General features: G+C 40.2%; 2 long non-coding RNA genes across 4 annotated transcripts in view; one reads left to right on the top strand and one right to left on the bottom strand.

The window, feature by feature from the left end:
• The window catches only part of LOC144302622 (uncharacterized), a 106,715-nt gene that overhangs the window by 42,433 nt on the left and 41,619 nt on the right, over positions 1-22,663 (top strand). The gene's annotated exons all lie outside the window — the stretch shown is intronic.
• LOC144302621 (uncharacterized) overlaps positions 1-22,663 on the bottom strand; it is a 38,234-nt gene that overhangs the window by 10,861 nt on the left and 4,710 nt on the right. Inside the window, exon 3 of one of the 2 annotated variants that reach the window (XR_013369566.1) lies at positions 1,244-2,156. The exons of the other annotated variant lie outside the window; for it this stretch is intronic. This is a non-coding gene — a long non-coding RNA (uncharacterized LOC144302621). Of the gene's footprint in view, positions 1-1,243; positions 2,157-22,663 lie in introns of those variants that run through there. 2 annotated transcript variants of the gene reach the window in all.

The following is a 22,663-nucleotide window of genomic DNA, read 5'->3' as shown; positions in this document are numbered from 1 at the left end:
CCATTACATAGGAGAATTTTTTATCTTTAAATTTATCTCAGTTTTTTAAAAAAGATTTTTTTCATTTATTCATGAGAGACACAGAGAGAGAGAGAGAGGCAGAGGCAGAGGCATAGACAGAGGGAGAAGCAGGCTCCCTGCAGGGAGCCTGATGGGGGACTCAATCCCAGGACTCTGGGATCATGACCTGAACCAAAGGCAGATGCTCAATCACTGAGCCATCAGGTGCCCGACCGTAGTCTTGTTAAAAGTTGTGCATGTACCACACTTTAATTAGACCCCTACTGAAGGATATTAGGGTGGCTTCTAATATTTCAGTATTATAGAATGTACAGCAATGAATATTTTTGTTTCTATTTTTTATAGGCTTGTCTGTTTTGGCTGGATAAGTCCCTAGACATTTTTGCCTATTCCTGAATAATGTTAAAATTTTAACTGCAAAATAAAACAAAGTATGTTGCATTTTATTATTGGGTAATAACTGGTGAGTGAACGCAGTTGGTCAGACTAAAGCATGTGAATAAAATGTGTGGATCATTTTCCACGCTTCTTGCCAGCTCTCACAGTTGTGAAAAGCATAAACAATTCCTAATCCCCCTGGCTTACTTCTTGGATTCCTTGTTAAAAAGGGAAATGGATCTGGGATAACAGATTGATTTGGTTCTGGAACTGCTGTGATTCCATTATTAGAGAGTCAGTGTGGCCTAGTAGAGCAGAGACAAGGCTCTGAGGCCAGCCTGCCTCATCTCCCATCCCTGCCTTACTGCTTGCTTACCTTGCTGTTCTCATTTATGGGACCAGAAGCAATGATAGTGTCTACCTCAGAAGATGCAGTGGGGATTCAGTGAATTAATACCTACTAAGCACTTAGTTGCTACGCTGGATATGCCATAAGTACTCAGTACATGGTAACTATCACTATGTTTAATACCAAAAATAGCAAACCATTTATTGAGCTCATATTCTGTTCTGCACATGGAGGAGGCACTTCACATAGATTGTCTATTTTAATCCTCACAAAACTCTACGAGCTAGATATTACCATCCCTACTTTGCAGATGAGGAAACCAAGACAGAAAAGTTTAAATAATTTGCTAGTTACTGTCCACTAGTCAATGAAGGAGCTGCCCCTCTGGTAGATGAGAACACTCCCTGCATGTAGTGTGGTCAGGAAATCAGGGCTTATGTATGAGAGCAGCAAGAAAGGATTCTACACTAAATTCTTCAGGACAGACCAAAGATATATTCCCAGATAGGAGCCGAAACTGTTGTCTTCCTCCAGTAGCTGTGGACTAAGAGTACCATCAATAAACATTAGCCACAGTATTTATTTATTAATTTATCTACATTTTTAAAGATTTTATTCATCTATTCAAGAGGGACACAGAGAGAGAGGCAGAGGCATAGGCAGAGGGAGAAGCAGGCTCCCTGTGGGGAGCCTGATGCGGGACTTGATCCCATGACCTGAGCCAAAGGCAGATGCTCAACCACTGAGCCATGCAGGCATCCGTAGGCACAACTATTTATGAGAAAACTCCATCTGTGTTTGATATTGGCTGTGGTAAAAAAAAGTTTTATGAAGCAAAAGCACAAGCTATGTACTTCATCTCTCCTTGGTTTTGTTGACATTTCTTTAGGCTGAACTGATGCCCTTTCTCTCTCTCACAATCCTTTGCTTCACTTTCTTGTCTTCGAGGGTCAGCCGATGCCACCTGCTCTGAGAAGCCTCATCACTGAGAAGGTGCTGCTTCTTTCTCAAAGTTCTTGCATTCTCATGAAGCCACAGTTCATCCCGTGGTGTTTGCGCTCTGGTGTGTGCTTCACTCACCTGTCTTCCACCTCTGGACTTGATCAACTTGAGGAAAGAGTCCATTCTTTACCATTTCTTTTTCATTCAACACATTTTTATTAAGCGTCTACTAGATGCTAGTTCATTCGTGCACTGGATCCTATCCCCTCCAGTACATTCAAGACTTTGCTCTTGCAATTGTCTTTTCTCTCTCACACACTTCAGATCTTCCCCTCTCCACTGGAGCACTCCCATCAGCACCCAAACATGTTTTAGATAATATATTTCATCTTATAAAAAGAAAAGGCTTGCATCACATTTGCATCTAGCTGTAGCCCCACTTCTCTGTTCTGCTTTGTTGAAATGCCTTTAAATTAAAAAAGAAAGAAAGAAAGAAAGAAAGAAAGAAAGAAAGAAAGAAAGAAAGAAAATGCCTTTAAATGACATGCCTGTGCTGATGTCTTACTTCCTTACCTCCCAGTCCTTTAATCCCCTCCAGTTCAATTCCCCTTTCATCTCCATCATTCCCTACAACCATCCTCATGCAGTCACCAATGGCTACCTCTTGGTCAATTCTTGGCCCTCCTCTTCTGTGACCTCTCAGACTCACTGGACATGGCTTATCACTTCCTCCTTTGTGAAAGACTTCTCTGAATTTTTACAAGCCTATTTGCTGTCTTATCAGAAAGTTTTTATTTGGGGGATGCCTGGTGGCTCAGCCAGTTAAATGTCTGATGGTTGATTTCGGCTCAGGTCATGACGTCAGGGTTGTGAGACTGGGTGCCACGTTGGGCTCTGCACACAGTGTAGAGTCGGCTTCAGATTCTCTCTGTCCCTTTTCCTGCCCTTCCCCTTCGCTTGCACACACTCTCTCTCTAAAATAAATAAATAAGTCTTAAAAAAAAGAATTTTTTAAAATTTTTATGAAAGTTATACATGTCACATCTTTTCACCATTGTTCCCTGCTCTCCCACAGTTCATATCTCATTCATTTTTACGTTCTCTTTGGTCGTAGAGCACAATGTCTAGTATGAGGAAAATCTTATGAATTTATATGGAGTTACTTCATATATATATATAAAATGCAGATGTATTTTAAAAAATAGATGAATTGGCCAGGAAATTTTTAGAATTGTTCTATCAAGGGTGTAGGAGCAGATAGAATGGAGGGAAAAGAGATGAGGAAAGGTTTAAGTATACTTTTTATATAGTTTCAACTTTTGAACTTCCTAAATGTTTTACATATTCAAAAATAACCTCAAGTGTATAATAAATAAGCCCTAATATTAGATAAAAACAGAAACAAATGAATATAAGTATATAACAAATTGATAACTTGGGAAAGAAAAAATAAGTTCAATTAACTTTTGAACACAGCACTCTTCATATTTTTAGTGGAGTATACTCTGAGAACAAAAAGAATAGTGAAGAAATTTTGGGCTTATAATAGGTTTATGATAAATAGTAGTATTGGTATTGGTGATGTAATTTTGAAATAATTTTGTGTATATTATGGGTTAGATCAGGTTAATAAATAGGGGTGCCTGGCTGGTTCACTCGGTGAAACATGCAGCTCTTGATCTCAGGGTGGTGACTTCAAGCCCCATGTTTGTCATAAAAGCTTACTTTAAAAAAGAGTTAATGAATACATTAATGTTTTTATGAGCCAGAGTTTTCACCATGGGTGAAGAGAGCGATACAAACATGGAATGGGGGAAAACTAAGGGAAAACCTTGTGCTATTGGTTTTGAATGGAAGATATTGAAAAAACATATGTGTGTGTGTGTGTATATGTGTGTGTGTGTGTTCTAGTATGTACACTGAAAAGACCTAGAAACAAGGAGACACACTTGTAGAGAGGATGGTTTCAGATCATGGTTTCTGAATACCATTCTTCCCTGAAAAAGAAACAATACTTTGGGGAAATGAGTGATTCCATGTCAAGGACAGAGAAAATACAACATAAGCCTGGAAATTTCTGTTGTGTCAGACAGTAAGAAAAAGCTCAAAGACTAATGGGGTCATGTCAAAAAGCACAGCTCGAAGGGGCTCCCACAGCCCAAATCTGACAATGTGAGCATCAAAAATCATGGCAGTAGTGGGTGGTAATCACTGGATACAGAAATTTATGAGGATATTATGATAATAAATAAATAAGAAAGAAAGGGGAAAGAGAAGAGAAAGCTTTTCTCTATAGAATTCCAGATAATAAATTTAAAGCCAATTATAAAATCATTTTGAAATCTCTGATCTAATCATTGTGTGAAAGGGTGTTAGGAAACAATATTCTCAACAGTATCATTCATCACAGATTAATTATTAATTCCAAAGGGGAAAAGTATCTTTCTGAGATATCTGGCCAACAACCTTAACCAAGTGATCAAATTTTGTATTGTGAATAGTGAGGAACCCAGTATAAACCCAGCATTATGTTCCTCTTGATATGATGTAACAAGAAGTACACAATGTTACCTACGGAATGTTTTTGCCAAAATCCTTTAGTCTGGATCTAATCATAAGGAAATAAGCTAATCCAGAACAAGAAAACTGGACTTTTAAAGAAAATCAGTATCTTAAAGAGTAAAAATAAGGCAAGGAGACTGTTTTAAAATAAAAGAGTCTTGGGACATCTGGGTGGCTTAGTGGTTGAGTATCTGCCTTCTCCTCAGGGTGTGATCCTAGGGTCCTGGAATCGAGTCCACATCGGGCTTCCTGCATGGAGTCTGCTTCTCCCTCTGCCTATGTCTCTGCCTCTCTGTGTGTGTGTCTCTCATGAATAAATAAATAAATCTTTAAAAAAATAAAAGAAAACATTCTTTTAAAGAGAGGTGGCAGTTAAAGAGACTACTGTAAAAAATTTTTCAGAGACAGGGAAATTTGCATATGGGCTCTATACTAGATATATTATTGAACTAAAATTAATTTTCTGTGAGGAAGGGGAAATAGGAAATTGTTTCATTTTGCAAGATGAAAGAGTTTTGGAGATCTGTTGTACAACAATGTACATATAGTCAACACTACTGAACTGTACACTTAGAAATGATTAAAATGGTAAATTTTATGTTTTTTACAGTGATTTTTAAAAAAATGTTAAATCCTTAAATGGCCTACATAAGGACATATATAAGAGAATACATGTTGAAATATTTAAGGATCAAATGTCAGGCTATCTGCAACTTTCTTTCAAGTGGTTCAGTGGGAAAAAAATGTGTGTGTTCTTGGGTGTGTTGAAAGAAAGATGAGTAAGCAGTAAAATGTTAACAAATGTTGAATCTAGATGATGACTATCCAGATGTTTATTATTCTACTCTGCCCGCTTTTCTATAAATTTGAAAACTGTCTAACTAAATATTTGAAAAAAAAGGCAATTACTCAAAACTGTATCCTGTTTTGATTTCCATTTCTTTCATAAGTCAGGTTGAATATTTTTCCTTGTGTTGATTTACCAATCCTCATTTAATTATGTGACAGGTCTGATATGACCCTTTATTCTTCAGTGAAGTCTTAATTATTTCTTGCCTACTTACATAAGCACTTTGTGGATATAGACATTAAAACCCTAAGCCATATAACTACAAATATCTTTTTCTCAGACTATTTTCCTTTAGAGATCCTGAGTCTAGTCTGTGTCCTCTTCTCTCCGCGCTTTTCTCTGAGTAATCTTACTTAGTCCCACAGCTATATAGATCATCTATATGCTAATGATTTCTAATTTTAGATCTATAACCATGAGCTTTCCAGTGTTTTCCAGTAACACCCCAAGGACAATACCAGACATTGGTTTTTAAATACCACTTCCAACTAAAAGAAACCAAGGTTCCTTGGAGAAATTGGCGATTCCATGGAAAAAGTAGGAAAAGCCTAGAAAATCTTGTATCAGAAAGCAAGGAAGGATTCAAAGAACAATGGAAACCTGTCAAAAGGACACAAGAACCAATTATGGCTGATTCTAGGACAATTAGAGCATCAAATAAATAATGATAGCAATAGCATAAAATAAGACTACATGAGTCTACACGATATAAATCAGGAACTGGCTTTTTCTGCAAAGGGCCTTATAATAGATTTTTAGGTTTGGTGAGTCATGCAGTCTCTGACACAACTGTTCAATTCTGCCACTGTAGCACAAAAGGAGCCGTAGATAATACATAAATGAATGAATGGCTGTATTCCAATAAAACTTTATTTACAAAAATAGACAGCAGGCTGGATATGGCCCATGGGTCACAGTTCTCCTACCTCTGCATCTAAATAAATGAATAAATAAACAGAAGGGAAAGCTCTCATCACAATAAAATGTCAACTAGTAAACACAGAAGGAATAATGGAGTTAAAAATCTCAATGTGGCAACCATCATAGTAATAATTAATTCAGGCAAAAAACATCAATAGATGCTAAAGATAGTGCCTGAAAGAAAGAAAAGAAATAGATTATTTATAAAGTTGCAAAGTAGTTCCATATAAAGTTAATTACAAAGGTAAGAGGAATATCTTTACAGTGAGAAATCTGCAGACACAAGCAATGGGACACATGGACATCATTTGCCACCTGATAGGATGCACTGAGGAAAACACAGCATCATTCCTCTGATATTCCTGCCAAAGATTTATAATTTGGGTCTAAACATGAGGAAATGTTAGACAAGTGTAAGAGAAGGACACTAAGAGTGAGTTAGAGTGATGTGGGAGTTGATCAAGGAGAAAGATACACTCACAGGGTGGTGTAGCACACAAGCTTTATTGGATAACACTTTGACAGATTTTCCTGTGAGGGAAGTCCCTCATGGAATGATGCTGTCCACAGGCTACCCTGTGGGGACCACTATCTAGAAGGGGAGGAGAACAAGGGAACTCCCAGGAAGAGGGGCATTAGAGGGGGGCTTAATGTTTAGGTGATGTTGCATGATTGGGTATCTCTCAGTCAGAGAGCTCTGAAGAAGAGCAGTAGCCTGGGGGTCTTTTATATCTACAGAGTTTATATTATTTATGGTTGGCAGATGTTGAGTGTAATTTCCCAGGGTATGCAAAGTAGGCTGTCTACATAGCTAAAATCCTGCTTATTTGAGGCTATGTTGAAAGAGCTGGGTCTGTAAATATTTGAGTTTGGCATCAGTGGGCTTTTGAAGTTCCAGCCTGCTATGTCCTTAAAACATAGGACGTATGGTGGAAAGTTTTGGGAATTGTGCCAGGGCCAATCTTGGGGATGGACACTGCTTTTGGAGTGCAGTAAGATTACAGTGGTGGAAACATTTTGATCAGAAAAAAACAAACTTCCCTAGAGACAGCATGGATACAATAGATTCTTGTGTGACAAAGTATTTTTTGACAGAACATGTATTTTCTTCTCTTCAAGTTCTAATTTTTAGATGCAATAGTACTTATGAATTAGTGTGGGTTGCAGCAATTGCTCATAGTAGCTGAAGAATATTTTTCAATTTGGTATAATTCATATTACTCTTAAATCTGTATGTATATGCATATTTATCTGTGTATATGTGTATCTGTATGCATGTATATGAAACTTAAATCTAAAATACATGAAGCATGTTATTGATTACCTGCACTAGCAGTTAGACATTTTTGAATGCTAACATTTCAAATTATGATTTAAAAAATATTAAATAATATTTCATTGATTCTTCAAGAAATTAAATTCTTGAAATCTGATTTCAAGAAATTAAACAAAATTTAGTTTCATTTAAATCTTATTACTTAAAAATTGATATTTGTTAACAGAAGGCATGTAGCCTTCTGATTTAATAGATAATTAATGAGAGTAACTTATTTGCAGTATTATAAATAATTTTGATTTTTTGCATCTTATATTTACTTTACATTTTGATGAAAATATATACAAATTTTGACCACTTTGAATATGCTTATATTTTACTTTTTAATACATTAAATCTTTACTATTGATGGAACATGAATTAAGAAAACTTCTTTTTTTTAAAGATTTTATTTATTTATTCATGAGAGAGACAGAGGGAGAGGCAGAGACACAGGCAGAGGGAGAAGCAGGATCCTCTCAGGGAGCCCCATGTGAGACTCAATCCTGGATGCCGGGATCACACCCTGAGCCTAAGGCAGATGCTCAACTGCTGAGTTACCTAAGCATCCTGAATTAAGAGAACTCTTAAGTATTAAACATCATTAGTGATTTTGCTAAAGTAAAGGCACAAATAAACTATGGAATAAATACATAATACCTTATGAATTAGTTAGCTCTTTATTTTATTCATCCAAATATTTCTGGCACATCCACAAAATGTCTAGACTTATGCAATAATAATTAAAACTAGTATCCTTGATGCTTTATCAATTTTCAGTCATATTAAAAACATAGATTTACATATATTTTTTATTGTCATTATGGCATTTAATTTGTCAAGGTCAGTAGACAGAATATATTTTATTTTATAGTTTGTCATCTTGAATTATAAATTCTGATTATTTAGACAGTGATATATGAGCCGCCATTTGTAATATTGATCCATGCTCCACAATTGCTAGGGTCTGGCCTGGGTTGAGGAACACTTTGTATTCTACTGACTTTAGGAAAACAAAGAATAAAGAGCATTATCCCAGTGGGGCAATAATTTACGTAAGGTTAAATCTGTATATGTTCTGTCTCTTTTTATAATAAATTATAATTTTTGTCTCTTATATTTTCTGAGAAGGTTAAGAAAATCTTTGAGGTATTCAAGTAGACTGCAAAAGGTTTTTGTGAATCTCCCAGCACTATAACCTTTAACCATGAGCCTATAGCATCCACAAAGCCTGTAAAATGTGCTTGTTATAGAAGATGGTATCTATTAGAGTATATCTGAACACTGAGTTGCTTACTTGAACTGTACACAAACTCACTCCTGTGGTGTCATTACCTGAAAAAGAAAATATAAGAGGAAGCATTGGTCGGGGGAAAGAGGACTGGATAAGGTGAAGTAAATTCATTTTGTGCTTTTTGAATTTTAGGACATATGAAAGCCCGATGGTGGTTGCTTTTCTTAAGCTTATGAAGGGAGTGGGAGGGGGAGATTTAGATTTAGGACCTGGCTGAATTCAAGAGATGAAGGCCAGGCATTAGTGCAGGGAGAGACTGTAGGGTTAAAAGAGGAAGAGTCCAAGGCTCGAGGCCTAAAGGCAACTCGAAGATGTAGAGGAATGAATAGGAGAAGAGCTGGCAAAGCAGGCCAAGAAAACACAGTCAGAAGAGAAAGAAAACCCAGGGAAAGAGGGTGTTGCAGAGGCAAAGAAGAGGAGTTTCATAAAAGAGTGATCAATCATTTTTGCTGTGACCATGTGCCAAGGAGAATGGGGGCTGAAAATAAGCTCCTGCAGGATGGAATGAGAGGGGATGGGATTTGGTAGTTTCAAGGGCTGGTGGAAACAGAAGCAAGATTGCAATGGTTGAGGGTGAAGGTATTAATAAGTGGTATATCACTTTTTAAGAGGGTGACGATGAAATGGAGGAAGCCTGAGTGGGGAGCACAATACAGGGAAGGGGGGACTCCTTTCTCTCCCTCTCCCCTGACCTCCCTTCCTCCCTTCCTTCTTTCCTTCTTAGGGTGAGGAAGCTTTAGGCAAGTTTGTAGACTACAGAGTGGAGAAGAATAGGACTAAAGATACAAGAGGGAATATAATCAATGCCTTGAAATTCTGAAAGAGGCAGGAGGGATGAGATAAAAAAAGCTAGGGGAGTTAATTTATCTGACAACAGAATTGCGAAATGTCTTCTTTTGAGGCAGGAAGCAGAAGTAGAAAGGATGATTAAAGAAAGATATGTTTGGAGATGTAGAGGATGAAAGCAGAAGCTTGTTCCCAAGGGGTGGCTTCCACTTCTTGAGAAATGTTAGAAGCTCAAAATGTCAGATGCCTAATTTCCTAGCCTCCCTGCAGCCAGGGTATCAGGACATGTAGTAGGGCTGCCCATCAGGCACTTCTCTTGCCACTTCCCTTAGACCCAGGTCCTCCTCCTCCCCCAGCCTTGTGCCTCAGAGCACCCACATTTTGGAAAGACTTACTCAAAATTTTCCAAGTCCCCCTCTGTTGCTTGTGACTGGTTAGTGCTGTTCAGGAGTGGTGTCCCGAGCCTAGACGTGAACCTACATGGGTTTTGTCTCTGTTTCTTCCCGTTGGAGGTATTTTCTACCTTTTCCTTCATGATCGTGGTTGATGAGAGTCTGTGAAGTGCCATTAGCAGTAGGAGCAGTGGTTCTAATGCACTGTCCATGGAGAATGTACATGGGATCAGTCTGTACAGTTGTTCTCAGCAGCTAAGGCAGTGGGGTCTTTGGACTTAGGATGGCTTTGGGTGTTGCAGGGCTTGCTTTATGGGCATGTGGGCTATATAGCCCACAAATGCCCTGAACGTAAAAGGACACTTGTTTTAATGTTTGGCCATTGCTCTCTTAAAATTCTTAATAATTTTGAATGGGGGACCTGCGTATTGTATAACTGGTCCTGCAGCATTGATCTCACTAAAGATTTGACTGTTGATCCTGACTGAGTAATCTAAACCTACTCTTACAGCCAAATCTGGACATTTGCTGAGTTACTTAATACTAATGATGTGCCAGTAAACATTTAACAACCAGCTCTTTGAGTAAAAACAAACAGACCAACAAATCAGCTGCCTTGCAGATTTGCCAATTCCCAGGGTGTAAATGTACTCACCATTGCTGTGTTCAAGCTACCAACATGATGCTCCTGAACACTGAGTTGGGAAGAGTTATACAATAGCACTGCTATATGGTATTTCTATCATACAGATGCAATTTATGTAATGACTTCAATAGTATAGATGTTAATAAAAATGTAAAATAATTAGGAGGTGTTGTGTTTTGAGTTGACTTTTGACCTTTGTTCTTTTTTTAAAAATTATTTTATTTCCTTATTCATGAGAGACACAGAGAGAGGCAGAGACACAGGCAGAGGGAAATCAGGCTCCCCATGGGGAAGTCCGATGAGGAACTCAAACCCAGGACCCTGGGATCATGACCTGAGCTGAAGGCAGATGCTCAACCACTGAGCCACCCAGGCATCCCTGAACTTTGCTGTTGATGTAATTTATTTGATTGTAAGTTTATATAATCTAATTTTTAAATAATGGCTGCGTTTAATAACTAACTCACAAAATTCTTGAAATTCTCCTTTTAATGAATTACTTTTTTTTAAATTTTTTTTAAATTTTTTTTATTTTTATGATAGGCACGCAGTGAGAGAGAGAGAGAGAGAGGCAGAGACACAGGCAGAGGGAGAGGCAGGCTCCATGCACTGGGAGCCAGATGTGGGATTCGATCCCGGGTCTCCAGGATCGTGCCCTGGGCCAAAGGCAGGCGCCAAACGGCTGCGCCACCCAGGGATCCCAATGAATTACTTTTCAATTTAAGTCAATCAGAGTTGGTTTCTGCTGTTTGCAACTAAGAACTTTGAATGACAGGAGCAAGAATTATTAAATTCTCGTGCACAGGACAGTTAGGGAATTACCTCACTTGAAACAGGAAATAGGTGGCAAAGCAGTAGGGTAACATCTTGAACCATGAGATCACATAGTTCTTGGCCCACTTGTGATCCCATGGAGACTGGACTGGCCAAAGGAGAGTGAGTGGAAGTTATCACCAAGTGAGGGCAGTCCCAATGCCGTGTATTACATGGCTATGTGTTAAATTCCAGGGTTCACACTGTAACTGCTTCAAAACCTTGGAGATGGGTGAGGCCAGTTCTGGGTAGGACAGTCAAGAACATTTTAAGAAATTGGATTTGAGCTGCCTTTGAAATAGAGGCAAAGTTTGATAAATCTTGGCTCCCATTTATAAATGTGGGAATATCTTGAAACCCAGCTGCCCTGAAAAAAGCATACTCTTGTTAACTAATAAGCAGTGGTTTTTGTTTTCTTTGTTTTTTTGTTTTGTTCTGTTTTGTTTTTGGCATAGAAACCTCAGGAATATAAAAATATGGGTGAGGAAAGTTGGAGAAATCCAAATTTATCCTTTCCCATGAAGTCCCTGTTATATCAGCCAAGTAATCTCAGTTAAGAATTTCTGATCCTAAATGATGGATTCTCCTTGAGCAGCCATGCCATGAGGCACAGTCCCTGTTATTTAGATGAGACAGGGTATAGGAAAGTGCTGAAGAAGGCCTTGAATGGATAAAAGACCATAGTCACAGTCATCAGTGTTAAATTCTAATGACTATGGACTGATTGTGCCCCCCCCCCCTTCATAATTGAAGCTTTAATTCCCAAAGTGACTGTATTTGGAGGTTGGGCTTTTAGGGGGTAATTAGGGTTAAATGAGGTCATAAAGATGGGGTCCTAATCCAATAATAGCAGTGGCCTTATAAGAAGAGGAAGAGAGGGGTATCTCCCTCTCATCAAACACACACACTGAGGAAAGGCCATGTGAACACACAGAGAGAGGGCAGCAGTCTAAAAGCCAAGAAGAGAGCCCTTACCAGAACCCAACCATGCTGGCACCCTGATTTCAGATGTCCAGATTCCAGAACTGTGAGAAAATACATTTCTGTTGTTTCAACCAGCAGGTCTATGGTATGTTGACATGATACCCCAACCCGACTAAGGCACTAACAGAAGGAAAAGCAGCAGCCATGTTATTATTCTGTTGATAGCTTTCATTCTGCTGTAATATTTGACCAACTGCTTGAGCAATGAGCCTCCTGCAAGCTTATATTTCTTCCCCAGTGAGGCATGGAAAATTTTTTCACACACCACAACTCAACCTAAATTTTAACTTGCCAATTAAGAGTCTTGTGATCTCTCCCATTTAAAATAATCTCCTTTGGGGACGCCTGGGTGGCTCCGTGGTTGAGCATCTGCCTTCAGCTCACGGCGTGATCCTGGAGTCCTGGGATCCAGTCCCGCGTCGGGATCCCTGCATGGAGCCTGCTTCTCCCTCTGCCTATGTCTCTGCCTCTCCCTCTCTGTGTCTCTCATGAATGGATAAATAAAATCTTTAAAAAAAAGAAATCTCCTTTGGAAGACTCTGTCTCCTTCAGATATAAGTGCATGATTTATCTGATTACTTCCTGTTTTAAAATATACCTGGGGTTTATTTTAATCAGGGACAGAAAGGTGATAGACGCAGAGACAACTTTCTTGATAGAAGAGTTTATCTTCTTACAATTCCCAAGAGAAGGGAGCACACCATAGCACTCAGGTCACATGAGGGAAGCATGAAGGCTGGTCAGGAGGCAGGAAGAGTGAGAGGAAAAACAGGCTAGAGGATTTACTGTGATTTTCATGGGAAGGAATGGGCAAGGTAGGGTAGATTCACTGAACGGGATTAGGATTGGATAGTTGGAATGATTATGGCAGGCCCCAGGCTATAGAGGCAGTCCCTAGTTGTCTGGTACCTGGCCTGGGGTGGAAGGGCAGGGGAGGATTGGGTTGAAGTGTGAAAATTAGACAGAAGAGATAATTAAGGATATGGACTCTGGACTGGTTGGTTTGCATATAAAAGGTACACTTAGAGACAAGTTGTACTATCTCTAGGAATTCACTAGTCCTGGGAGGTGCAGTTTCTCCAAGATTAGCGAGACACCCCCACCCCCACCACCATCAAGATGTCAAAGCATTAAAAAACAAACAAACAAATCATAAATGTGATGGTTAGTTTCATGTGTCAACTTGACTGAGCCATAGAATGCTCAGATACTTGATCAAACATTATTTGGGGTATGTCTGTGGGGGTGCTTCCAAGTGAGATCTACATTTGACTAGGTAGACTGAGTGGAGCAGATTGCCCTTCCTAATGTGTGTGGGCCTCATTCAATCAGTTGAAAGCCTAACAAGAACAAAAAGGTCAACTCTCCAGCAAGTAAAAGGGAATTCCTCCTGTCTGAGTGCCTTTGAGCTGGATATATATATATATATATATATATATATATATATATATATATTTTTTTTTTTTTGCCCTCAGACTCAAACTGAAACATCAGCTCTTCCTGGGTCTCAAGCCTGCTGGCTTTTAGATTGAAACTATACCATCAACTCTTTGGTGTCTCCACCAAAGATCTTGGAACTTCCATAATCATGTGACCCAATTCATTATAATAGATTTCTTTCCTCTGCATCCTTGGTGGTCTCTGTTACTAGTAGTCTGCGCAGGACAAGCTCTAGGCTGATGTATGGAGGGAGCAACCTGCCCCTTGGAGTCTTCTGGACATCATGCTGGCACATGCTTGAAGCCTCTGGCTTAGCCATTTGCCTCTAGTTCTGCAGTCCCAAAACATTGTGACTTTTGTACCAAATCCAGCTTCCGCCAGGGATTATGGAAAATCTCTGTCCAGATATACAGTGTAGATATGAACAAGAATCAGAATGTATTGGCTTAATATCTCAGAATATAATTTGTCTTCTGGGTCCTTTCTCCTTCAGCTAAGGCTATGTTGAAGGGTAGGCACACATAGCCAGTCAAAAGAGTAAGCTGGGGTTCTAAATGACTTGTTGCTCCAATTTGCAAAAGACAGGTACTTAGGTGGATATTAGCTGTGAAAAAAACATTGAAGTCTCTGGAGAGATAAATGTCTAAAAGAATGAACAGATACATTACCTGAGACTGTTCTTAATGGAGCAAGGTATTTATTTGGTCCAATTGGAGTGCTTAAAGTCAAAATAAAATTATGGCCAGACCACGTTGTTTGGGCTCTTGCCAAATCACACCTCAGGCAGGGATTCTGCTTTTCTGGAAGATGTCAATTTGCTAAGGTCACCCGTTTCAGTAGAAATCAGGAAAAGGTGGTGGCAACATACAAGAACCTTAACTTACGAGGTTCAGGTTTAAATCCCTGATGGGGAAGGAAAAATATGTGTTGTTCCTAGAGCCCTCCTGATTTTTAAAAGAAAGGGAATGACTTAGTTTCTGTTTATCGTTTGTGTAATGAAAATCTATTTTTATTTACTCTTTCAGGTTCCAATCCCTCCCTTCATTTCTTCTTGGAGTTTTATTTACTCACTCAGGTTCCAATCCATTCACCTTCATTTCTTCTTGGAGTTTCCATTGAATGCATCCTCAGAGAGACAGTTAACAAGGCCCCCTGCTCTCCCCAGCCAAGGATGGGGGTGGGGGGCAGTCAGGCCGGCAGACTCTCCTTTACCCATGCTGTGAAAAATGCAGCAGGGTGGGGGATGCATACTGCTGGGGTGGGAGTACAATCTAAAATTGGGTGGTCAAGAATGGCCTCCCTGAGATTTAAGACTTGCCTGATGCTGTCTCCCAAAATAAACCTTGTTCCACCCACATAGTCTTTCCCATCTCAGTTGATGGCATCTCCATCCTTTCAGGTGTGCAGGCAAAAAGCAAGCAAACAAAAATGAACAACAGCCTGGAATAATCCCTCTTACTTGCTCATATGCTACATCTGATCAGTTATCATATCTTGTTTACCTTTGAAATAAATCCAGAATCAGACCATTCTTCAGCACCTGCACAGCTACCAGACTGACCCAAGCCACCACTATCTTGTGCCTGGAGGATTGTAACAGCCTTCTTTATTTATTTATTTATTTATTTATTTATTTATTTATTTATTTATTTATTTATGATAGTCACACACACAGAGAGAGAGAGAGAGAGAGAGAGAGGCAGAGACACAGGCAGAGGGAGAAGCAGGCTCCATGCACCGGGAGCCCAATGTGGGATTCAATCCCGGGTCTCCAGGATCACGCCCTGGGCCAAAGGCAGGCGCCAAACCGCTGCGCCACCCAGGGATCCTTGTAACAGCCTTCTATATGCTCTCCCTGCCCTGCTCTTGCTCCCTAGAGTCTAGCCTCAACACCACAGCTAGAGTAACATAGAAGTCAGTTGATGTTACTCCTTTCTCAAACTCTTCTGGTGGCTCCCCATCACTCAGAGAAAGGGCAGTCTTGCCACCATGGCCTGCAAAATCCTAAACAACACGGTTGTGTTCAGGAGCATATCTTTGGTCATGTTCTCCTGGCCTTCTTTTATTCCTCAGGTCTTCATGTACTTTAGGGCCCTTGCAAGCGCTGTTCCTAACTTTTGGGTTATTCTTCTCCCAGATATATGGCTCAACTTCTCGATGTTTTGTTTTTTTTTTTCCCCTCCAGTCTCATCCAGCTGTGCAGGCACAGGCAGAGGAGATGAAGTTGAATTGAGATTGATCATAGAATTTAAACTGGATAAGGAAACAAGAGGAAGGGAAAAGGAGGCTATGGGACAAGTATGAGGTAAGAGGGCAGATGGATCATCTGTCCAGCTGAGATACCAGAAAGACTGAAATGGAAAGACGTGGTGAGGGGCGGGGCAGAAGGTGTCACAGAGTAGACTAGGGAGGCTGTGGCTGTTGCTAATGACATGACTGGAATAGAAGATGCCTCTGGATGTGGTAGCCAAGGTGTGGGGGGGGCGGGGTGTAGGGAGGCAGGAGCACTGGATGAGAAGAAAAACTGAGAGGCCAGCTTTGGGAGGATCATCTGAGTGGGTGTTAAAATCATCAAGAATTAAGGCAGGAGCGGAGTTGGAGAAAGCAACAGTGAGCCAGCAGCAATCATCTCCAGGGTCTCAGGGGCAGACCCCAGAGCTGGTAGAAGACCGAACAAGGAGACACATGGGTGTTCCCACCTGGTGACCTGAGACTCAAAGTTGTGGGAGGATGGCAGGAAGTGAGGGAGGCCACCTCCAGGGGCATGAGGGCTGTGAGGAGGGGAGTAGCTACCACAAGGGAGTGTTGCAGGGGAGCAGCGTCCTCAGGGAACAGCAAGGTTTCCTGAGAGCAAGGTGAAGGCTGCCTCTAGAGAAGAGGCTGGGATAGTGGGAGTTATTTCTGGGGACTGTGAGTTTCCTAAAGACCCAGGGGAAGGCTTCGGGAGTTTGGGAATGGTGGCTCAGGGCAGAAAAGGGAGGTGACCTGGAGTCCTGGGTTCTTGTGGAGGCCACAAAAACAGGATAAAGGACATAATGAGATGAGTAATGGTGGTAAAAACCTAAGTTCCTTCCACTAGTTGAAACTGGAGGAAAAAAAAAAAATTTTTTTTAATTTTGCAGCTGGAATGACTCAGCAAATCAACTGGTAGACTGCTATTGTGAACAAAAGTAACTTTTTAAAAGTTTGTTTTTTAAAAATGTAAAAGCAATACATGTTCATGCTAAAAAATAATTCAAATAATTTAGAAAAGGGTAAATCCAAAAATAAGAATTCCTCCTCCCCCTCCCAGTTCTACTCTCAGTGGTAGCTACTATCAACAGTTTCTCCGGCATTCTTTCGGGCATTTTCTATACACATGAAAGTATCTACAACATGTAGCTTTTAAGCACTTGAATCCTTACAAATAGATGGGAGCATTACTGCTTTACAGCTTGATTTAGCCCCTTAGCAATACACTTGATAACATTTTCCATTTCCATATGTAAATTATATCATTCAGCTGCATACTATTTTATTATATATGACCTGTGTAATCAGTCCCCTATTGCTGGACATGTTTCTGTTTGTTTGTTTTTTTCCAGTTTCTAGTGTTTTTTTGTTTTTTTGCCTTATAGACAATTGTTGCCATGACCATCCTTGAACATAAATCTTTACTTCCAGTTTTATCTGAAAGTACAGAACAGCTGTAATATCTAACTATGTGCGCACTACTAGGATTAAATACATGTTAATATTTTACCATAATTGCTTTAAATCAACTTTACTAGGTACCCCCACCTTGCTCTTCAAAGAAGTTGTGCTGAGTTCTACTCTCACCAGCAATTATAAGCATTCCCCATTTCCCCACATTTTTAACAACACACGGTATTTTCAGACTTTTGTCTTGCCAGTCTGCTGGGTAGGAAATGGTATTGTGTTGCTTTATTTTCATTTTCCTGAGTTTCAAAACCTTCTAATGTTTCTCAGCCATTTGGGTTTCCTTCTTTATGAATAACCTCCCCTTCAAATTTGTCTTTTTTTTTAATAAATTTATTTTTTATTGGTGTTCAATTTGTCAACATACAGAATAACACCCAATGCTCATCCCATCAAGTGCCCACCTCAGTGCCCGCCACCCAGTCACCCCCACCTCCCCTTCCACCACCCCTAGTTCGTTTCCCAGAGTTAGGAGTCTTTCATGTTCTGTCTCCCTTTCTGATATTTCCCACTTATTTTTTTCTCCTTTCCCCTTTATTCCCTTTTACTATTTTTTATATTCCCCAAATGAATGAGACCATATAATTTTTGTCCTTGATTCTTCTTGGTTACCTGCTCTTTCCAAAGGATGTGGGATTAATTTGCCAAGTTCTGTGGAAAAACCTTTGTTGAGCTTTGTAGCTATAGCTCTTTGCATTCTTTTTTTTTTTTTTTTTCTTCCTGTGATTGCTATAGAGATGACACTGTATAGCCTTAAATTTGCATAGCCTTTCTAGAGTTTACTCTGAAGCAGGATCTCATGGAATGGATGAGTGAAGACTGGAGCCGTGTAGGCTGGGATGAGATCTCAGCTTCAGCATACACCAGTTCTATGGCCCAGGACAACTTAAACTGGTATATTACCTATTCATAGGGCTGTTGTAAGGATTCAAGTGCTTAATGCAGAGTCTGGTACATAGTACCCAATAAATATTTCAGAAAGATCATTCTGGTTACTACTTCAGTAGGGGAGTAATAATATATATCTTCATCCTTTTGATGTTATCTAAGGAATATGCAGACCTAACAATTCTAAATTGATTTCTCTTTTTGATTCATCCTAGAAAGTTAGAAAACAGGTTACTTATGATAGTTATCTACTAATAAAGAACTATCCCCACCTGCTGGCCATACTCACAAATGAAATACAAAGGTCTTGCAAGCGCGGTTGTTGAGGAAATCTTTCATTTTGTAGTTACTGTGACTTGTAGCAATCTTTGCAGCAGGGAGCACCCGGCTTTTCTCCCACTTCCACACTCACACACACTCTCAAACAAACTAGCACCCCATCACACAGTGCTGGCTAACTGTTGGCACATGGATCCATCTAAGTGAGGTAAATATTTCTTTTCAGTTCAGTTTAGAATTTAGATTTGTCTTAGATGCAGCCTGGACATGTTTTCCTTCTTGCTGGCTTGGTTATTTCATAGGGTTGGTCTTCCAAGTCTTGAATCTTTGTCCCAAGATGGGGACTGCACCTAATGTTTCTCTTTTTTCCTTCTTGGGACTAATTGAAGTCACCTTTAGAACTACTAGACATGGCATATAACTAACACACATTACTAACTCCATTAATGTTCAACAGGAAAGAAAATATCTCTTAATTGGCTATTCTATTTTTTAATTGGTCGAAGATGTTCCAAGAAGAGCTAATAAATGAGCTGCTGGGGAGAGCTATAATTAAGTTCTGCTTGGAACAAAACCATTTCAGACTGAATCACGAAGGCCATGCTAGAAATTGGCTTTTGAGTCTGGAACCATCTGAGATCAGTACATTTCATGAGAGCTTTTCTTGAGATACAAGAAAGTGGTCATTCAGACTCTGCTTTCCAGGGAGGGGGTGGGGGGGGTCCCACTGTTATGGGTCACAGGGGGATGGGTTAGTCCAGTGACTTGGGTCAGCATGACTGGAGAGGGAGCAAAGAGCAGCAGTAGTGGCCTGTGCAGAGAAAGACCCGAGATTCTGCCCTTGGGTTTGTAAGTAATGCATGTCAGCTGGACTGCCCTCTTCCATCTTCTTGCCACCCGGGTGACCCGCTGGACTTATTCTGAGCAGGCTGGGAGGGTACAAGCTTCCTCAGCCATCCAAATAAATCCATTTCCGATTTTCCTTTCACTGTGGCCTCACTCTGTGACTACTCCCAAGGGACTCCTGAGGAGCCATCCCATGTCCTCATTGTCATTCTCACCCCTAATCACAGCCCTCTCCTGCCACCTACCAACCCTCTCACTGTCTCCTCTCCTACTTCTCCCAAATCCCTCTGCTATTCCCTTGCCAACCAGCTGTATCTCCTTTCGCTCTATCCTGCCCTCTGCACCTTCACGATTGATTGATTGATCGTTCCTGTTCACTCCTTTCCCTCCTCAGAATCTCTTTCCCAGGCTTTCGGAATGTCTTCATGCTACTTTTTGTCCATTTATGACACATCCTAATTTTTTATTACTTCTTTCCCCTCTGTGATACTGTAATACTTTGTTCGAGTTTCTAACAGCCCCCAATCACAGCATCCCATCATTTATTGTGTCTGGATCCTTCTAGTCCAGCCTGAGTTGTCTTAGATAGCAGGGACTGTCTTCCTCATTGTTTTCCCCAGCTCCGAGCAAAGCCCCTGGTGCAGAGTAGGCGCTCAGTTTGCTGAACGAACGAGTTGTTCTGTTCTTTCAAATCTTATTTGTTGCACAAGTTTGCTCTGATGTTTATTTTCCCCCAATTTCATCCGTGACTAAAGACTCTTTTAACTTTTTCATTTAAAAGTACTTTGAGACTTCCAAAAAAGTTGTAAAACCAGTACCAAAAATTCCCATACACTCTTCAATTATATTACGCAACCCTAGTGCATCTCCCTTAACCACAGTAAGTTGTTCAACACCAGAAAATAAACATCAATAGAATACAATTAATCTATAGACCTTAATCAAATTTGTCAATTGTCCCATAATGCCTTTTTTTCTGAACCAGAGTCCAAATCCAGGATCACACATGACATTAGGTTGCTGTATCTCCTTAATTTCCTTTAATCTGGGATAATTCTTAACGTCTTTCTTTGTCTCTCGTGACCTTAAAATGTTTGAAGGGCACGGGCCAGTATTTCCATAGAATGATCTCCAAATGGGGTTTGTGCAGTGTTTCCTCTTGATCATCTTTGGGTTTTACATTTTTGCCAAGAATACCCTTCTCAGTGTATCATAGCAGAGGGTATGTGATGCATGTGCACCATTACTGATCATGTAAACTTTAATCACTTGGCTAAGGTGGGCCTGGTGGGTTTCTCCACTCTAAGGTTATAGTTTTTCCTTTGTAATTATTAATTATCATGTAGGAATATATCAATATGCTGGTTCTCATTAAACTGTCCACTGATTTTAGTATCCTTTGATGATTCTGGACTGCTATGATTATTACTGTGGTATTTTCCAAATGGTGGTTTTCTATTTCCAAAGTTTTAAAGAGGGGCAGGTAAAATGTCTTGCGCATGGTGAATCATTCAGGATGCAACCCCAGAAATGACTCTAAAGCATTCTCCAAGTGAGCCTGAGCATTTAACGGATCACTTGGGACCACAGATCTCTCTATACAGTTTTAGTCTATGGACTGTTCCTTCCCTTTTCTCCCCTTGCCAACACCCAAATCTCCTATTTGTAGATACAAATAGGCTCTCCTGATGAGTGGTGGTGTTCCTGATGAGACACCAAGAAGGGCTATCACAAGTAAATTGATCACAACTTAATTATTAATTCATGCCCCTAAAGTACATACTGTGGAGATTAATGCTCTAAGCCAAAAGATCCTTGGCTCATTTTTAGAACCACTGTCTTAAAGGAGAGCTGCATAGACTGATATCAGGGTGGCATACAGTAGACCAAGACCTACTGTCTTTGGGAGAAATGTTTCCCAATCCATTCGGAGCTGTGTCATGAAATTGATGACTTTGAGGATTTTTTTTTTTTTTTTTTTAAGCATTCCGGAAGAGTTACTGAGTTTGGGGGAGGGAGCTGGATGTTGTATGAAATTAAGGAACATTACCACTGTGGATCCTTCACAATATGCCTATTAGTTTCCATTAGTTCCTTCAGTATAGCATGTTTATAGTCTAGGAAAATTTTCGGATCCATAGATAGTGTGTCTGAAGAGAGAACATTTTTCTTTTGCTATGTTTGCAAGAGTTCGTTTTCAATGCAACCAAACTTAGGTTACTAATTCTCTGGTTAAAGATATCAAAGTGGTGCAGATCTGCAGGGTTTTGTGGGACTGCAAAGCAGACCACCAAATATTCTTGGTTACATGAGGACTCCTTGGGATAAACAAGTAGGTGGGCACTGGGGTTTACAGACAGGATTGAAATGAAGACAAAGGGACACCTGGGTAGCTCAGCGGTTGAGCCTCTACCTTCGGCCCAGGGCGTGATCCCGGGGTCCCAGGATCGTGTCCCACATCGGGTTCCCTGCATGAAGCCTGCTTCTCCCTCTGCCTGTGTCTCTGCCTCTCCTCTGGGTCTCTTATGAATAAATAAATAAAATCTTAAAGAAAAAAAAAAAAGAAAGAAATGAAGACAAAGATAATGACTGTCCCAGGACCTGGGGTCCTTTGGCCACTGAAGAGAGTGGAGAAGGGCACAGAAGGAAGAGACAAAGAGATGGCCCTGTTTCTAGATGTAGTATCAGGGCCAGAGAAGGAGTCTCTTAATTAAAATCCCTCTTTCCCCCAAACCAAGGGATTACCAAGGGAAATAAACAAGACCAAAAGGCCAGAGTTTGGCTGAAAGACATGTGACACTTGGGGACCAGTTATTCCCCCCTGCTTTCTCCTCTGTGGAAGCACTTTGGCAGCAGCTAAGGATGGTGTGTGTCATCTGGAACCCATGGGCGATGTGGCAGGGGCTGGCAGCAGCCCCAGGGGGACATTTATGGAATCAGGAAGAGTTCAATGCCAGTAACAAATGGGGTAGGGACTGGAAATTAATTCCTGCTGTGCTTAGAACCCATGTCTGTGATTTGCCCCCATAGTTGGTTTAGCCCAGGGAAACAAAGGTTACATTCATGAATAAATTAAAAGCAAGAGCTATTTCTTCTTTTTTTTTGCGGGGCGGGGAGGAATTCCTTAATCCTGATCATAGTATCTTTTGAAATCTGTAAGAAAAAATAATCTTCCCTAGGGTGGGAACAGGAAAAGCTTTATGTTCAAATGGCAGTCCCAAGTGAACTTTTCAGAACGCTTTACGAATAAACTGCTGA

Source organism: Canis aureus, chromosome 31, assembly GCF_053574225.1.
Source record: "Canis aureus isolate CA01 chromosome 31, VMU_Caureus_v.1.0, whole genome shotgun sequence".
In the NCBI taxonomy this organism is placed as follows: Eukaryota; Metazoa; Chordata; class Mammalia; order Carnivora; family Canidae; genus Canis; species Canis aureus.
This window is presented reverse-complemented; position numbering and strand designations above follow the sequence as displayed.